A 19,522-nucleotide genomic window follows, 5' to 3' on the forward strand; every position below is an offset into this window, starting at 1 on the left:
TTCACCGAAATGTTTGAGTAAATAAATGTTTAACGTGCATTAAACATTACTAATATGTACATGTAATTGCACTGTGCTATTATGTACATTCTATAATTTATATGGCAAATTTAAATTAAACAGCTTTATCAAAATTACCAGTTGATATTACAGAGCTGATTCTACAATTTATATGGAGTGACAAAGAAGTAGCCAAGGAATAGCAGACACTGTCTGACAAGGAGAAGCAAAGCTGGACAATCTAGTCAACAGTAAAATCAAGCACATAGTCAAATGTACAAGACAGTCTAGTGTTGGCTAAAGGGTTAATAGAATCTGTCAATTCAAGAGAACAGAGAATATTGAAATAGACCTACTCAAATATGATCAATTGTTACCAAGGGTTCGAAGGCAAGTCAGTCAAGAAAGCATGGTCTTTGCAATGAATGGTGCAGGACCACTGAACATTCACATGCAGAAATATCAACTGAAATAAATAAACATGTTTTCTACAAATTGAACCCCCAAGTAAATTAATTTTTTTGTTGCTCATGAAAAGCACTGCTTGAGGATAAAAATAAGTCATATACTGAAGGAAAGGATGCAAGAGAACTGTGTCTAGGATATGCAAATAACATTAGACCTAGTAACAAGAATATTGAAAGATCTAACACTGAAGTGGGAGAGATATCTAAAAAGCTGCTTTACTAATGAAAACAAAGACAATCAAAACACCCACGGCATTCCTTATCACCAGTCATTAGGTAAATGAAAAATAAAACCATGGAGCCATGACTACACACCTACTGCCATGGCCATGTGAGCTGACAATACCAGGGTTTGATGAAAGAGTAGTGAAAGAGAGCTCATATAAGTGAAAACAATCTGTCACACAAGATTCACAGTGGCTCTCTTCTTTGCTAGTCTTTGTTTGAAGCAGGGTCTTTCTGTGCAGTCCTGGCTGCCTGGAGCTCACTCTGTAGGCAAGACTAGCCTTGAACTCAGGGATTCACCAGCCTCTGCTTCTCAAGTGCTAGAATTATATGTGTGTGGCAACACACCAGGTCTCAGACATGGTTTAAACTCAAAATCTTCATGCCTCAGCTTCCCAGTGGGGGCATATGTCACCATTTGGTTTAATCTTCATGCCTCAGCTTCCTGGTGTGGGCATATGTCGCCATTTGATTTAATCACTTGCTCTCAATCAACACACTCTGGGATTGAGTAGCTGTAGCTAACTATAGATAAACAAAATGTTCTGCTTTGTAAAATGGTATACAATAAGATGATATGAACCACTGATGTACATAGCAATACAATGGATTTCAAATGCAAGCTCGAGTGCTATATAAATCCACAGATAACATTCTGGAAAAGGAAAAACAAAAGAGACAGGGAACAGAGGTTGAGCAGAGAGCAAAGGTTAGTGAAAACCAACTGCACCCTTGGGCAGGGGAGCTATAGGACTTTATTGTCCATCTTAGTTTTCCTGAGTTATAAAGTTCTAAGTGTTTTTGAAAATATGCAGAAATATACACCATAAGTAAAAATGACTGTGCACAAAAATTTTTAAATAATGCTTTATTTAACAGAGGAAAGATTAGTAGTTAAAAGGCAGTTTAGTAGACAGATACCATTGAAAACACATTGGTCTAGCATTGATATCAAGTCAAATACCTTAGGTGATTTCCCCAAGATACGGGTTCACAAGAAGAGACCTACAGTCATTCCATCCCTTTATTGATACAATATATGTTCTCTTCCACATATCCAAACACTCACATTCTAGCTATCAAGACTTGGGCATTTTTCTTAAGAGGAAAAAAAGGGGGGGAGGGGTCTCTCACAAGTACATAAATTTAAAATGAAATATCTTTGTTTAATAAAAATGAACCAAGAGCCTGTAAAGATTCAACACTGTAGAGTGTTTTGTGTAACTTAAAGATTTCCAACTTTTTTATTTTTTTAACAATAACAAAAGCTACCACACCAGGATAGCTAACACACATCTGAAAAATAAAGTAACTGCTGGAGGTCTCACCATACCAGGTTTCAAGTTTACTACAGAGCTACACTGATAAAAACAGTGTGGCAGTGCCATAAAAAATGCCCATCAATGGAATCAACTTAGAGACCCAGACACAATCTTACATACCTACACACCTGTTAGTGAAGATACCCCAAGGAAAGAGAAACAGAGTATACTGTTATAGGGAGATAATGGGGATAATGAGAGAAAATGAGGCTAGGGAGATTAAAGAGGGAAGGGAAGTAGAAAATGGATAACTAACACTAAACACCATTTGAAAACCACATGGAAACCTACTACTACAGGAGCTTCCATATATAAATGGAGTCACCAAATAATGGGAGACTCAAAGCTCTAACTAGACAACTTATGGAACCAAAAACTTGAGCTAACTGGAAGGCTTGCCCTTACTGACTAGAGTCCATGGTACAGGAAGGCACTCTGACCACTACTGGAGGAGAAAGAGAACCAACAATATGACCCAGATAGAAACCCTATCTATCAGGTCTCTAACAGAAACCTGCCTGCAAAATACACTGGTGCCACAGTGGAACAACTATTATGGAAGTAACTGATAATGTTATGGTTGGATTTAAGGTCCACTCTGACATAGAAGCTATATATGACATACTAAAATGGCCAAGAACTTGAGACAAGGTAGGTTGTGGGCCTAAGGGAAAACCTAAAACTAATATTCTAATATTAATACTACTAATAATAATACTATATTAATACTATATGCTATTTACTATAATTAACACTACTATTCTGCTAAATAAACAAAGTAATAAAATAACCCCTAATGGCATACTGCTATACCCAAAGATCAGTGTTTCAGATAATCTGCCTGTTGCAGTAGATGAAAATCAATATAGAGACCCACAGGGACAATGGGAAGAGAGTGAGAGACACTGGCACCCTCAGCCCTAAATGTTATTTATGCCTTCTTCAAACCCAACTCCCCAAAGCTCAGGGATCTATGTAGAAGGGGAAGTGGGAAGATGGTAAGATCCAGGAGTGAGAGATGGCTGCAAAGTAGCAGTGTCTTCTAGACACAACAGGACTGAAGCTCAAAGGAACTCGTACAGTCTGTGACAGCACAAGACAGCCCAGCTCAAGTCAGACTTGGTTCTAACGCTGACAGGAGATGGACAAAGGGTTCCTCCCCTAACCAACTGATACCTGCTGGCAGAAGGAAAATCAGTGTTCTTCCATACATCACCATGGACGTCACCCACTCTCCAGGGTGCGCCCCATGTCCAGGCAGAGTTGGCCAACACAAAATGACATCCATGTTTTGTTTTGTTTAGGACTAATTCATATGTCCAGGGCAAAAACCAAGACTAGCTAGAAAGATAAGAGAATTGTGATTCTTAATTTATATTTCAGATTACCGAGTCTTATGTATATTTCCCAAGACATCAAAAATAGGATGTTAAATGATATAAATCTATAGATTCTATAGAATCCTATTATAGCTAACAAGTTCACAAAATTTGTGGAATGCCAGAACAATTTACAAATCAGCTATATTTATATATACAGCAATCTAAAAATGGACTTAGAGAAGAAATTGGAAGAACTAAATATAAAAACATTCCATATTCTTGGTAAGATGGTTCCAAACTGATCTCTGAAACCACAACCTCAATTCCAACTACTTTTCCAGGCAGGAATTGAGAAGCTGGCCTGAGGTTAGTGCTAAAATTCAGGGAACACGAACTAGTCAAAAACAGACTCCAGAAAGAGCAATTCCTGTTAGAGGCAGGACTATCAGGCCTGACAGCTATATGGTTGTAGTAGTCAAGACTGGAGCCAGGTGTCATGGAGGACACGTGTCCCCTCAGCACTGAGGAAGTAGAGGAAAGTGTATCAGTTCAAGCTCACCTTCAATATACAGCAAGGCTGAGGACAGCCTGAGGTACACAAGCCTGTTTCAAAAAATACCAAAACAAGACAAAAACAAAAACCAAACAACAAAACCTGTGATGCTGCTCTAAGACATCACACATCAGTGAAGCAGGATTTAGGAATTAATACACGCACATGCACTCAACTGAATGTAGCAGTACCATTAAATAGAAAAAGAACAGTTTTAACAAAGGACAGTTCTGAGGCCCTGAGACATCTATGTACAGGAGATGAATCTGACCTCTTTCTAGCACCACACATAGCAACACGTGCAAACAAAACAAAAGACATCAGTTCAAAAGTTAAAACCATAAAGTTGTTGCGAACTACATAGTTTAACCTTTGTGCCTTTATAATAACAGTAGTTTTGTAGATGTGAAACCTAAGGTATGGGAAACGGAAGGAAATAAACACAGAGTAGACTTTCTCGGGGCTAGGATTTTGAGGCAAATGCACTGCCAAGAAAGTGATCAGTGCATAGCATCGGGGAATATTTAAAAATTAAATATCTGATAAGGATCTAGACATACATACACAATTCATCCTATTAGACATTAGGTAAATGTAAACTATAACTACGGTTAGATATAACTTCATATTCAACAGAATATTAACAATTAATTTGGAGATAGTGACAATTACCAGCAAGGATGGAGAAAACTGGAATGCCTACACATTGTTAAAAAAAAAAAAAAAAAAAGGTTAATTCTTGTGTTAAAAGTAGTCTGGCAGTTGGTACTCAAGATTAAGCAGAGTTACCATGTGACCTAGACATTCTACTGTTAGGCACATACAATATCACTTATGCAAAAAAAAATTACATGTGTTTATACTAGCATTTTCTGAAATAGAACAAAGAGAAAATAACCCAAATGTTCATGAACTGAGAAAAAGCAAAATGTGGCATAACAGAATGTTATTCAGTCATCATTAGAAAGGATGAAATGCTTATAGAAGCTACAACTCTGAGCCAGATGAGAACAAGCTACATGAAGTTCATTTATATAAGATTCCAGAACAGGCTAGGTACTGGGACAGGTTAACTCGTGATCTTAAATGGATGAGGGAAAGAGTGTATGGAGAGTGACTGCTCCTACAGCTTCTTCTAAGGATGGTGAAAATGTCCTAGAATTATATGGGAGTGTTTGTAATACAGCATTTTGAATAAACAAAAATCCACTGACACATTTTCAGTTCATGAACATTTGGGTTATTTTCTCTTTGTTCTATTTCAGAAAATGCTAGTATAAACACATGTAATTTTTTTTGCATAAGTGATATTGTATGTGCCTAACAGTAGAATGTCTAAGTCACATGGTAACTCTGCTTAATCTTGAGCTTTAGTGATACTCAAAGTATAGCTTAATGAAAGAGGCATAACATTCCATAGGTCGTCCACACTGGACTTGTTCTTAATACACCACAGAAGATGAATCCATCCTTTCAATATGGCAAAAGGGATCTGACTTATAACCAGTGTGATAGAAGAGCAAATAAGGACCTGTAAAAAGTTACAACACAACTTCGCTAAGTCCAAAGAGGGATATTCAAATAAGTAAGACACCAGGACTGCTGATCATTTAGCCTTTCTCGGTAGTGTAATAAAGGCACTGAGGTCAAGCACACATGATGTGCAAAACAAACGCTGTGCTGATTGTCTCTTCTTATAAGATGGATTTTGGAAAACTAAAAATGATCATTTTACAGGACTCATTCAGATTGGCTTTCTTTCTTAGCAGTTGTAATGGACATGCTTATGAGAAGACAGAGAGAGGGGTGAGGGGGAAAAGGACCTTCAGACGAGATTTCATAAGCAATGGTCTGTGCACACTCCACTGCTGTGACTACCTTCCCGTGGAAGTTCCACGTTAGCTGTGGATGAACAAATCTAAACTTGATGAACCTGAAATACTATGCCTAGGTGTGAGGAACAGGCCACGTCAATTTTGATTAATAAACCATTTGAATAAGGTTGTAGTGGAGATGGGAACAAGTCGTGATAGGAAACGAGGGTATTACTGATTGGAGGAAGCTACTTAGACACGCATTTAACTCCTTTCACCAGGAAATGGTCTAAAAATCCAGGCACAGTGCATATGCTCCCCCACACAAGATGTACTGACGGTATGTTAAGATACATAGATCTCAATGGGAAGCTCCAGGGTTAGCTTCCCATAGACCTATCAGCAACTTCTAAGTAGCATGGCTTAAGGAGAAGCTTGATAGAGACGGATTCTCACTGGGGTCTACTGGGACTATTTCTGCCTATTGTAGCCTCAGGACATCCCTCCTGTGACTTGCCAGCTCCATTCTGTAATAAGCTACACAATTGTCAAATTATTTAAAACTGCAGATCTTCCCTGCTAGGCCATGACTCTAGATGCAGAGACAGGCAGATCTCTGAGTTCAAGGCTAGCCTGCTCTACAGAGTGAGTTCAGGACCACCAGAACTATATATCATTTCTAAAGAAGAATTTCTGGAGTAAACAGATGCAGGATTTTAGTTTGTTTGGGGTGAGACTGTAAATCTTTATATTCGCTCAGTAAGTATGGTGTGAGCACCCGCATGTTACCCTCCATTTCCCACACTGGCAGCAGTCCCATGACTACCCTGCCACTGGAGTGTATATGTACACTGAGTGTAAGTTGCTCTGTGCAGTGTTTTACAGGCTCATGGTATTGACTATGTGCCAATCATGAGGCTGAGCATAAGACAGGCACCATGGCACAAACAGATCAGAGGAACCTAGTGGAGCGGTTTCTATAGTCATTGTGTGGAAATAATTTCCTATTCTGCAGATGAGGAAGCTAAAAGACCAAATAATGTGTCCTTAGGCACAGTGCTAGTTAAATAGATGAACCCAAGTATTTCTGACTTTAAAGCCAACTCCCCAACCCAGTGAAGAATCTCTACTTGGGCCAAGCTATGTTCAGTTGAAAGATTAGAATTACTTCATGTAGTTGAAGCCCTTATTGGGAGAGTTGAGACACCAAGGCTAGTTCATTTTATAGGAACAATTTCCAGAATCACACTGCAGAAGTAGACACCATAGTATCCATCATTCCTTAAGTCCAGAACTCGAGGCTCCTGTGGCCTCTGTTGTTACTCACTATTGACTTCCTATCTCTATGGATGAGAATGACTTCCTGTCTCTATGGATGAGGATGACTTCTTATCTCTATGGATGAGGATGACTTCCTAGCTCTGTGAATGAGGATGACTTCCTAGCTTTATGGATGAGGATGACTTCCTATCTCTATGGATGAGGATGACTTACTATCTCTATGGATGAGGATGACTTCCTAGCTCTATGGATGAAGGTGACTTCCTAGCTCTATGGATGAAGGTGACTTTCTATCACTATGGATGAAGGATGACTTACTATAGCTATGGATGAGGATGACTTACTATCACTATGGATGAAGGTGACTTATTATAGCTATGGTCACAACAAGTTCCAGGATGCCCTCTGAGGTTTAGAGAACTTCTGATTTAGGACTGCAAATTTGTGTATGTCAAGAAAAAGATTACAAAGTTTTCATCAGCTTTTCAAGGGAGTTCGTGACTCCATACTGGATCAGACCACTTTAATATACTATCTTTAATATGATGCCAACTTCAGAGCAAGATGGATATTGTGCCAGGCAGTAAAATGGTGACTGAGGACACAACCTCCAAACACAGTTGTCTGAGATGTGATTCTGGTTCTTTTCTTACATATTAGACACTCAGCACATTGCTTTTGGAGTCTCAATATCTCTTTTTACTCAAAGGTGTGGAGCCTATGAATAAAGAACTTAAAACACCTGGCACTTGGAGAACATTTCCTGAGTGGCAGCTGCAGTTGCTAGAATACCTTTAGACAGGCAGATTCAACTTTTAGGAAGTTACATAATAGACATATACTTTCACATCAATTCCATGGAGCTTTTAGAAAAAGGAAGCACTTGTTTCCTGTAAAGATAGTACCTGTCCTTAGGACTATGGCCTGGTTCTGCTTACAGAATAAATTATATAGTGCCAATTACAGGCAACATAAATGGCTCAAATATAGATACACCATGCCTAGCTGGGAACATGTTCTGAAGGAGCCAAATGAGTATTTTTAAAGTATTCAAAATAACTTTTGTTTGGAAAGGAATACATTCAGGATAGACTAGCCCTGACATAGGTTTACTTGATCAAATATTCCACACCAACCTTATTACCTAGAGAAGGCAGCTGACCCACTTACTACACACAAAGCCTTATGCCTCAAGACTCTACTTATCCTATATTGCTTAGGGAAGAACTTAAGGGCATCCATGCAGTTCTGCTCATACATTCTAAATCTAACGAACTGTAAAACGCTGGCAGTTACTCCTGGAGGCTGCCCCTGGACAGAGGAAGAACACTTGGTTTTGGCAAAAATAAAAATCAGACCCTTTAATGACAGTTAACAGAACCTTTAAAAGTAAATACACATTGACTTGGCAATTTCATTCTAAGAATATATCCAAAGAAAGAATCGGCATGCATAAGCTATACTTACTTACAAGGATATTACTCAGAAGCTTGATAATACAAACTGAAAAACACTCAATTTTCACACTCAAAAATCTGTTAAAATAAGAGACCAGCTTAGAATTCTGTGCAGTCATTAAAGAATATTTAAACATTGGGATGAAAAGCCAGTGATGTAATTTTTTTTAATCCTGGGGCATAATATGACTCATTTGTGTTTATATTTAAGCGCGCGCGCACACACACAAACACACACACACACACACACAGAGGTGGGGGTTGGGGGGGTGGGCAGACAGACAGACTTAGAGAAACAGACACACAAATTCCAGAAAGTTATTTACTTTGAAGTGCTAACTTGGAATGTCATGGGATTTTAAATAATTTAATTTTCTCCTATATTTTATAAAATATTATATATGTATACATATAGATACATATAGATACACACACACACACACACACACACACACATATATATATATATATATATATATATATATATATATATATTCCTTTTTAAATCAGAGAAAAGACTGATGCTCTTTGCTTTTCCTCAATAAATATATAGGAAAAATAATGCTTTTAAAATAGTCAAAGACAGCCGGGCGGTGGTGGCGCACGCCTTTAATCCCAGCACTTGGGAGGCAGAGGCAGGCGGATTTCTGAGTTCGAGGCCAGCCTGGTCTACAGAGTGAGTTCCAGGACAGCCAGGGCTACACAGAGAAACCCTGTCTCGAAAAACCAAAAAACAAAACAAAACAAAAAAAAAAGTCAAAGACAAAGTAATTACATAAAATACACAGAATATAAGGTAGCCAAGGTAACCACGATTAACTATAAATCATGTATCTATTCTAAAAGCATTCAAATTCAAAACATCCCAAAACCTTTAATGCACATATGCAGGGTGAATCTGCCCAGCAAGCTACTACTAATGACCTTTACTGCCTAAACCTACACAGCAGAGCACACTGTTATCGTTTTACTATAGAAAGGCTGAAGATCCATCCCCTACCCATCTACGGTAACAGACTTAAGTGATATTTGTAAAGAAGAATCCTGTTTTATATTTTAAAATTATCTACAAAAGATTTGGTACAAGAAAATGCAGTCTCTTCAGATACATATGTCTCCTTCCTTCCATTACAGAATGAAGTATCATATTCAATTGCTTTTCCTTGGATTGGATGCTTTAGAAAGCATAGACACATCCCTGAGCCTGGGTTTTCATTAAATCTGTCACTTCTTCCATTACATTATCCTTATTCACTTGCTATGTTAGTTATAGTGTATGTATGCATTGCATATTAGAGGGAGAAGATATACATATATGTATAGTAGCATTTCACATGTTTTTGAAAAGTAGATTGGACAGAAAGAAATACACTTGGACAATTACACTGGAAAAATAACATCAGCATTCTATAAGATAAATACCTGATATACTTTGATGCTGTATTTATTTATGGGCCACTCTTTAAAATAATACATTGACTATAAACATTAATCTGGGGAGCTTAGCAGCTGGTATGAACCAGAGAAAATGGCTCATGAGAAAAGGCGGAAGAGGGTGGAAGTGGAATGAAAAATCAAGTCAGAGAAATGCATGATAGAGTCATGTATATAGCAACCACTCTACCCAAAACATAATCAAATATAGGGTGTGATGGTGCATACCAGCATGTGGGGTTTCTGATGGGAGGATCAAAACTCAAGGCCAGCCTTGCCTACATAGTGAGTTTGAAGCCAACCTGAGCTACATGAGACACTGTCTCAAAAAAGAAAAGAGAAATAGCATCTTTGTTTGGTAGTTTACTGTCCTAACGGGTGGTAGAGAACACATCCAGGGTAAAGCCCCAGCTGAGCCTACACTCGTTTCTCTCCCGACCCTGTGCCACCCTCCCTAGCAGGACAGCCTCTAGACAGTACTTACCACCTCCCCATCACAAAGCTCTTTGTAAAATATTGGACATGAGAATATAAATATTCCTCAAACTTGAAGTTTGGGAGCTAAGGTGTTTATTAAAAATTAAAAATTGATAGTAGGTAATTATAAAAATGAAATGTGCTAGGATGAGTAATATTAAAATGAATTATTAAGTATTTTAAATGATATTTTATTTTTATATTTATAAGCTGCTCCTTTTTCAGGAATAGAAATTCTAATGACATACTATTAAATTTCTTAAATAAGGCCTTTCGATAAATTCAAGGCATGCACTGAATCAAAAGTTTAATGATCAAAGCTAAGAATTATTCTGCTCAACTAGGTACATGTGAAACAGAAACTATTGGGCAGCATCTTGTTTTTATTGTTCAGTAAAATAAACATGTAAGCTCAAATACATCAGTAGATCCAGGGTATTTATAAGAAACACAATCTGAAACTCTCATTAAAATGGAACAAAGCAAATCTGAGAAGTTATGTCAATAAGACTAAATTAAAAAAAAAACTCTTTATTTAGATTGACATGAACATTAGTGGTGAGTGGTCAAAAACTTCAGAAAGTTCAAGCTGGATGGGAAGACAGTGTTACACCAGCACTGACTCATGTGACAAAGCTAAGATCCTCATGAAAGACAGGTTAGCCAAAGACAATGAAACACAAGTGTCATGTGCTGCCTCTTCTTTTTAAATATATATGCGTGTGTGTGTGTGTACATATGTAGGTACCCATGGAGCCCAGAAGAGGGAACTGGATCCCCTGGAGCTGGTTGTGAGATGCCAATGGTGTTGGTGCTGGGAGCAGAGCCTGGGTCCCTGCCAGAGCCACATCTCCAGTCTCACATGCTTTTTTATGTGAGGAAAGCGAAGGGTACAAACCAAATCCATGAAGACTTTATAAAAATGTGGTGGCTTTCTACAAACAAGAACTATGCACCAAGCACTATGAACACCAGTGGATTTTTCTGGATTGACAAAACAATGCATACGGAGAGTGAAGTATGTTGATGCTATCCACTATGCAGTATCCCTTACATCGATGACATACAGTATCCATGGCCATCAACAACTCGATAAATACTAGAAGTTACAGTGCACATAGAGACTGACATGCTAAAAGCAGTTACTAGTGGAGTCCAGAGAAGAAAAGCCCTTCACCAAGATGCCAAAGTAGGTATACAATGATCGGAGCATATTTCAGTCTCTTAAAACAAGTGACAAGATTACGAAAAACTGTTAAAATATTACATCTACAAAATAAATAAACAACCCCCCCCCAAAATGAAAAGCAAACAAACAAACAAAAAAAAACTGCTGAAAGACAAACACAGCACTGGGCCTCCATAAACTTGCAGACCGAATGACTTACTAGTACTCAGAATATCTACAAATTCAGATACAACAAATTAGCAGCAAATTAAAGAGAAAACAACCACACGATATCAGTGCTGCTATTTAAATCAAACTTCACAGTGAAAGGAGCCAGCCACGAGCTGGCAGAGGTTCTGGAGAAGCAGTGGCAACCTATAAAGCAACTTAATTTTCTTGTCATTTAAGAATTAAGCCACTTCCAGTTCATGAGGAGCCTACCAGGTGCGCTAAATTGATGTCATTATGATCCATCAGGAAATACCCACGGAGACCTACAGCAACACTGTGCTGTTTTGTTAAACAGCTGTGTGTTTTAATTGATTTGTATTATTTAAAACAGGAAGAGTTAAAAGTCAGTTATCGGATGTTGTGTAAGAGATGCCGGAGACTCGAGGGAGACTGAGTTCAGAAGAAGCCAATCACTGGCGCTTCACTTGAACACTCACAATTCTTCCTAGAGGAAGCACAATTAAATCATCAGCTATCATTATAAATCACCAAGGAACACACAAAGCTTCCTTATTCAAGGCCCCTGAGCCAATGACTTCTTGCAGCATGGAGAGTCAAGAGGAATTTATTCATGGAAGACACCTAAAATATTTTTGTTGTTGAGTTTTATATACGTGCATTTTTTTTGATCTTTGAGAAACATTCTATGGTAAGAAAATGAAACTTTCTGAAATTATCATCCTTTTGCATATTTTAGGCAAGCCCAAGTTTTCAAGCTGAAATCATAGGATACGGGATAAACACATTTTACAGAGACTGCTGGTATGCTACTATAGTGCTTTTTTATTTTCATGTGTGTGTATGTGAGGTGCACATGTATGTATGCACCTTTGCATGTGTGTGGGCACATGCATATAAACATTCATGTGGGGGCTTGGGGTTAATGTTGGGATTAACCTCAATGGCTCATCATCTTGCTCAGTGATGAGGTCAGTCAACCAAAACTAGAGTTCACTTATATGACTAGTCACACCAGAGAGCTTGCTCTGGAAATCCTCTGTCTCTGTTTTCTTAGGCTAAAATCACAGGTGGCTGCCACAACCATGAAATATTTATATAGGTTCTGGGGATCAGAACTCTGGTCCTCATGCCTGTACAGCAAACACTTTAAGCAGTCTCTTAACCTAGTTCTTGCACAGGATATGCAATGTAAGGAAGAAAAACAATCAGTATGCTTCTTCATAGTTCCATCCATGCAGCATCCTTCACTGATTTGGATTCAGTCCCCTCAGGCACACAGAACCAGAAAGCAAAGGGCTTCAAAATTCTTGGCTTCCAAATTTAAAGCATCCAGTTCAGGTGCTAGAAATAATCTATTTAAAAGGAGATAAGATATAGGCTGTGATTCATATGTAACTCTCCTGCTTACTGTTAAGAATGAAGGCAGGGACTTGATGAGAAGGTAATTACACAAAAGAAATTTATGTACATGTGTTCATCCCTCACAAGCCCGAATGGACATGTATAAAATGATCCAACATGATGGACTTCTTTGTTGTTTGGAAGCATGAAAACAGAAATATGTCTTTAGCACATTATCTGCAGAGCCAGAAATCACATAAAGGAACATACCTCCTGTCATGTATTCACATCAGCAGCATCAGGTAGAAATCAAAGGAAGACTGAGATTGGGCATGAGGACCTGGGACAGCTCCTGGAGGTTCCTATAGTCCAGTCATGTATGCCTAAGGAACAGTGCCTAGGGCCCACTTACCATTTCGGGGTCCACAAAAATGTTTATATTACTTATAATCCTTCTGACTTTACTCTTTGGCATGTGATCTCTAGTGCACGCATGTGCCTGTCTCCCTTTCTGCTTTTCTGCCTCGCTGTGACATTGCCAGGGGCATCCTCATCGGAGGCCAAATGGGTGGAGCTGCTCACTTGCGAACCAGCCACCTGCAAAATGGCAACCCCAGAAAGTTTTGTTTTGTTTTCCAAAACAAAGTGCCCATGTTCAGATATTTCACTTTGGTACACAAAATGAACTAATACAGATTGCATAATGGTGGATGTGCTACAGTCCTGAAATGCAAAAATGATGAAGGAGAACGAGGAAGAAATAGAAACAGAGTGAAGCAGCCTAGAACAAAAAGAGATCTTGAGGTCCAAGCAACTAACTAAGGCACAAGGGTTTAGTACCAACTGCATGGGCAAAGAGAGGGATGGGTCAAACCCTAAAGTTAATCTAGTTTATCCATCAGTTATTGTAGAAATTACTGAAATAACTATTTACCCTGAAGTAATTAATGTTGATTATTTTTTTACATAATGTATTTTTCTTATATATCCTAGACAATGTTCAAAGTATTATACACACACACACACACACACACACACATATTTAGTTTTCCCTTCAACTCTGTAGATTCTAGTATCATCTGTACTGGAAAATTAAACTAAGACATAAGGTGCTTCATAATTTGCAGAAGGTCCTGCAACTGCAAGCACTGATATTCAGAGTCTAGCCTAGCGCACACACACACACACACACACACACACACACACACACACACACACAGCTTTACCATTTGCCAAAGCAACCAATCTTCTTTGGGGAATAGCTGTTTTAAAATTTCGACAGGACATGCATAACATTTACGTGCAACTTCTCATACCATAAATCACGAGGGCATTAAAAATACGCAGGTTGTACCAAAATAAATCAGGAGTTAAGGAGATGCTCACTAGTAACACTAGCTGAACATCAAAAACGACAATCACTACTATGAGCTGAAACAATAATTTCCATTCACAGAAATTTAATAAAAAAAAATTCTTGGTGTTTTCTAGAGGTTGCTTAACAATCAACTCATCATCTGCAAAGTTAGAACAAAAAAGAAAGAAGTAGATGTTTGCTGTCTTTTTAAAACAAAACAAACCTTAGGTAACAAAAGTGGTCAGCGAAATAATACAATTAAAATACCCCAATTATTGCAACCCTTAATGAGTTAATGATATAGGGTCATCAGTAGATGCTAATACTACAAAAACCAAAACAAAACAAGACAAGAGCCATGATCAGGCATTATGTAATTCCTTATGAGACTAATCAAGAACACTTATAAAGTTTCCTGCGCAGCCCCCCCCCCACAAAAAATTCAAGTGCAAATTTGTTCAAACCTTAATATTTAACTACCAGCTCATAAAACATACAGGGAAGAACATACTAAGCATCATAATGATGTAACCAGGAAAAATAATCAAGGTTGCAAAAACTGGTAGAAGAAACAACCTGTTTCTTCAACAACATAGACTGCTATGAAAAAGAGGGAGGAGTGAAGATCTACATTCATAAAGTTGTACACATTTTGACCATGATAATGTGTAAAGTTTATCTGAATCTTGATTCAAACCAACTCAAAAATTAAAATAGTGCTTGCTTATTTAATGTTATTATATGTTTGCCCAATTTTAGATGTGATTACAGAATCACACTTACACAATTGAGAGTTTTTAAGTTTTTAAATTCTTTCTATCAGAAGATAATTGTAATTTTACAGAGCTGAAAGAAATGATACGAAGAAATCTTTTGCAACCTACTTAGTTTTTTCCCAATAGCACACCTTGCACAGTCATAGTGCCTTAACACACGGAGATGCTCGTAAGTGAACAGAGCAGTGAGTTCCCGGGGCCACACTTTACACCTGCCCCAGCACCTGACAGCCGCAAACCTGCTGTCAGCATATGATTGTATCACGTCAAAGTGCTGTACACTGTGTAGAAGAATGGAAGTAGATTCTTATCTCTTGCCTTGAACAAAAAGAAGCTCCAAAATGGATGAAAGTCCCTAACACAAAACCTGAAACTCTGATACAACAAGAAGAAAAGACAGAGCGTCCTACACGACACAGACAAAAACTAGATTTCTAAATAAAGCTTTGGTCACTTGGGGGGAAAAGGCTAACAATTGACAAAGGGTACCTCCTGAAATTAAAAAGCCAAGGAAAGTGTCAATTAAGAATCAGACCTCACAGTAGGACAGCATCATTACATCGTCAAACAAAGGGATGTATCCACATCTAAAATACACAAAGAACTCAAAAGACAAAACGTAAAAACACCAGCTTAATCAAAAAAATAGGTTATAGATCTGAACAGAGTTCTCAGAGGAAATACAAATGTCCATAAACATTTTAAAACACAATCAATATCACTGGCCATCAGAAAAACACATATTAAAACTATTTTGTGGTCCCTTCTTACCCTAGCCAGATTGGGTACCATCAAAGGATCAAAAGACAAATTCTGGCAAAGACTTGGAGAAAGAAGAATCTCCATTCATTGTTGATGTATTTCTCAGAGTATTCTCAGAGGAAATTACCCTGGGGATTCTCAAAAGTTTAGAAAATAGCAAGAACATTATCTAGCATGGCATACACAGAAAGGACCACTCCTGGGCATCCACCTGACGGACTCCGTATCCTACCATGGAGATACTTGCTCATCAACAATCATTAGTGCATTATTCATACTGGCTAGGAAAGAGTATCAGCCTAGATATTCATTACATAACAAAATGAAATTTAGCTAGATGTTCTGAAAGGTGAAATTTGCAAGTAAATGTATGAACTGGAGAAAAGTTAAGCTGAGGGAGGTGACACGGATGCTACACATTCTCCCCTATGTGGAACCTAACTTTGAATCTAATCTTTGTGTTTAACTTAGAGGACCAAAGAAGCCAGCAAAGTAGAAAGAGGCCACTGGCTGGGGAGTGCCTTAAGGGAGGGAGGAGAGCGCATACATACTGTGAAGTAGAGACAGGGATGCTGGGAAGGGAAGGGTGTAAAGACAGGAGGGGGAGAGTGTGGGGGAAATGAGGGGGCAAAAGAGAGGGTTAACCAAAAGGTACGATGTAGAAAACTGTCAGTAGGAAACCTCCTATTTTGTAACCCAATTAAAAATGTAAATTAAAAAAAAGGAATATCCTGCATGATTAGACATTGCAGTTCCTGAGGTTATAAGCTATTAAACCATGGTGCCAGGTACAGGCACCTTTATGCACTACTGGGCAGGCCCTAGAGGGTTCACAAACGAGCCAGGTCAGCTCTGCCTCGTGGTTGAGCACCAGAGCTAGATAAGGAGACTTTAATGCTCAAAGATAGAACTTTGCTTGCAAGACAGAGAAATCAAGGCTGAAACTGGGCTGGAAAGTTCCTCATTGCTGGTTATGTTTTGTACTGCCATGCAGACTTCCAGGAGAGAAAAGTCATCAGTAGCCATATCCAGCTTGTCACCCTTATGAGTGACAATAACAACTTTCAGGCAAGATACACCTTCGAGGGCCACAATGGCATGGGAGTTAAGAAGGTGAGCAGCTGTTTGCTGTTTGAGTTTCAGATAGGCCCACCCAACAGAAGGAACTCATGCACACTACTGTGAACCTGGCCAAAGGTCAAAGGCCATGGCTGAGAAGGGTATAGGACCTTGAGGGTAACCTCTATTGTATTGGATATGATATCAAGATGCCTTCAAATATATTTATACCTATATGTTTACACCTATAAATTAGTCTGTTTTCAGCCCTGGTCAAAGAAGCCACTGTTTGCAATGGGCAACAGTTAATGCAGAGACTCATAACTGGTCAATGCATTGAAAACAGGCAAGAGTTGAGTATGTAGCCCTAAACACAAACTGGATGACTGTATCAACCTTCCAAGGCTCCAAACGAACATCACAGAAAGAATCTAAGAGCCAGAGGATGTAAGTAGTGCTGGACACGATACAGCTGTTGCACAGATGAGCTCACACCTGCTGTAGTTAGCACTATAATACATGGTCAAAATTCTACCACAGGAGAGAGGCTCCCAAAAAAGCTCTAAGGGGTTAATGGTTTGTGTGTTGGGGTGATATTCCTCAGTTGTGTAGCCACTGGAAGACGCCTTTGGGCAAGCAATCCCTCCAAACCCATCCTCATGCAAGCAAGCCCAATTAAATGTAGTGAGTCTCACATATGCACATATGTATATGCTGAATGAACACATGCTCTTGTACACACACACACACACACACACACACACACACACACACACACACACCATAAAATGTACTTGGAAAGAAGGGTTTGATAGGAAGGTGGAAAGATGAAGGGGATAGAAGAAAATAACAAGAGAGTGACATATATATATATATATATATATATATATATATATATATATATATATATATAAACATTGTGTGTATCTGTGTGTGACATTATGAGAGAGTACAAAAATTTAGAAAAAAAATAAAAAAGGAAAAAATGTTATGGAAATAGAATGAAGCATTATGCAAATGTTGGAGACTGTCTTTTTGCACTTGGTTTAATTATGTAGTGATTCATCCAGGTTGTTGAGTGTGTCATTAGTTGGCTCCCTTTGATACTGACGAGCTTTCCAGGGTAAGAATGTACACACAATCTGTCTAAACATCCACCCACTGAAGGACACCTATCATGTTTCCATTCGAGGATATTATAAAAAAACACTGCTATAAATGCCTATGCAAAGCCCTTAGATTTAAAGATGTATACTCAAATATTTATGGATGAAATAAAATAATATCTAAAATCTGTGTCAAAAAATTCCAAACTGGATGAGATACCAAAAAGTACAGACGAACAAATCAGCCTGGGTCCAGGATCTATCTATGTGGTTAGAATATCTGATTATCACATTAAGGAGCCTAGGTTTAACCCCGAGTAACTAACTAAATGGATAAATAAAAAAACAAGATCATCATGAATATATATATGTATATATATATATATAATCATATATATTTTGGGTATATTTTAAATATCCTAAAATCCTGGATTTTAGGAAATAAGAAAGAAAAACCCATTTATTTGATGATATACACCTCCACACACAAAATACCTTTAAGTAAAAGTTGAAGGTTTGTTTTTTCCTTAAAATCTTGTGACCTTAACCTATGCTAAGCTCACAGGACTTCTTTGCCCTAAAACAGAGTGCACACTTTCAGTGATGGTCACTGTAACAGTCACTCTTTGCTCAAGCAATCCCTCCAAATCATTTTCATGTAAGAAACCCCAATTAAATGTAGTGAGTCTCACATATGTCTATGCTGCATGTGCACATGCTCCTGTACACACACACACACACACACACACACATACACACACACACACACACACAGAACCACTAAGTACTGGTGAACTTTCTTCAGGAATTTTGTATTAGGCTGCAGGGTGAGTCATCATCATAATCAGATGTATGAGATTCATGAGTGGCTTGTGTTCAAAGGAGAGGATTCATGTCTGACATGAACAAGCCCTTATCATCAGGACAAACTCTGAGAGAACAGAAGTGTGATTACTGAAGATGAAGAGCAACAAACTATATGGGCACAATCAGGCCTAGAAACGAAGTGAAATGCATTTTATATTATGCAAAGGCTGCTTTTGTTTTTAAGGCACTCTGGAGGGCAGGACATTATTACAGTGCTCAGCCTGCAAGCTAATGATTCTTTAGTGTAATTCTGCAAAACGATGACTACTATTTGGTGTGACCAATAGTCAATCAGCTTATTCTCCTCTAGGGTTGTATCATGCCCACCCACTCCACCCCATTGCAAACACCTTGTTTTCCTCGACATGAACTCTTATAAAAATGCAGATATATTCTCCCAAAGATCTCAAGCAAAGGAAAAGATAAACACCAACGTGCTAGCCAATCTGGGATTAAGAACCAAGATCTTCAAAAGAAATACATATAATGACTTTCAAATGCCAAATGGTGCCCATGGCTACAAACGAGTTTTTCTTGGTGTC

The 19,522-nt window shown here is 38.3% G+C and overlaps 1 protein-coding gene across 5 annotated transcripts in view; it reads right to left on the reverse strand.

Moving 5' to 3' along the window:
• Positions 1-19,522, reverse strand: part of Atg10 (autophagy related 10) — a 252,326-nt gene that overhangs the window by 50,594 nt on the left and 182,210 nt on the right. The window lies entirely within an intron of this gene.

The sequence above is a fragment of the Arvicanthis niloticus genome, chromosome 29 (genome assembly GCF_011762505.2).
Source record: "Arvicanthis niloticus isolate mArvNil1 chromosome 29, mArvNil1.pat.X, whole genome shotgun sequence".
NCBI classification, from domain to species: domain Eukaryota; kingdom Metazoa; phylum Chordata; class Mammalia; order Rodentia; family Muridae; genus Arvicanthis; species Arvicanthis niloticus.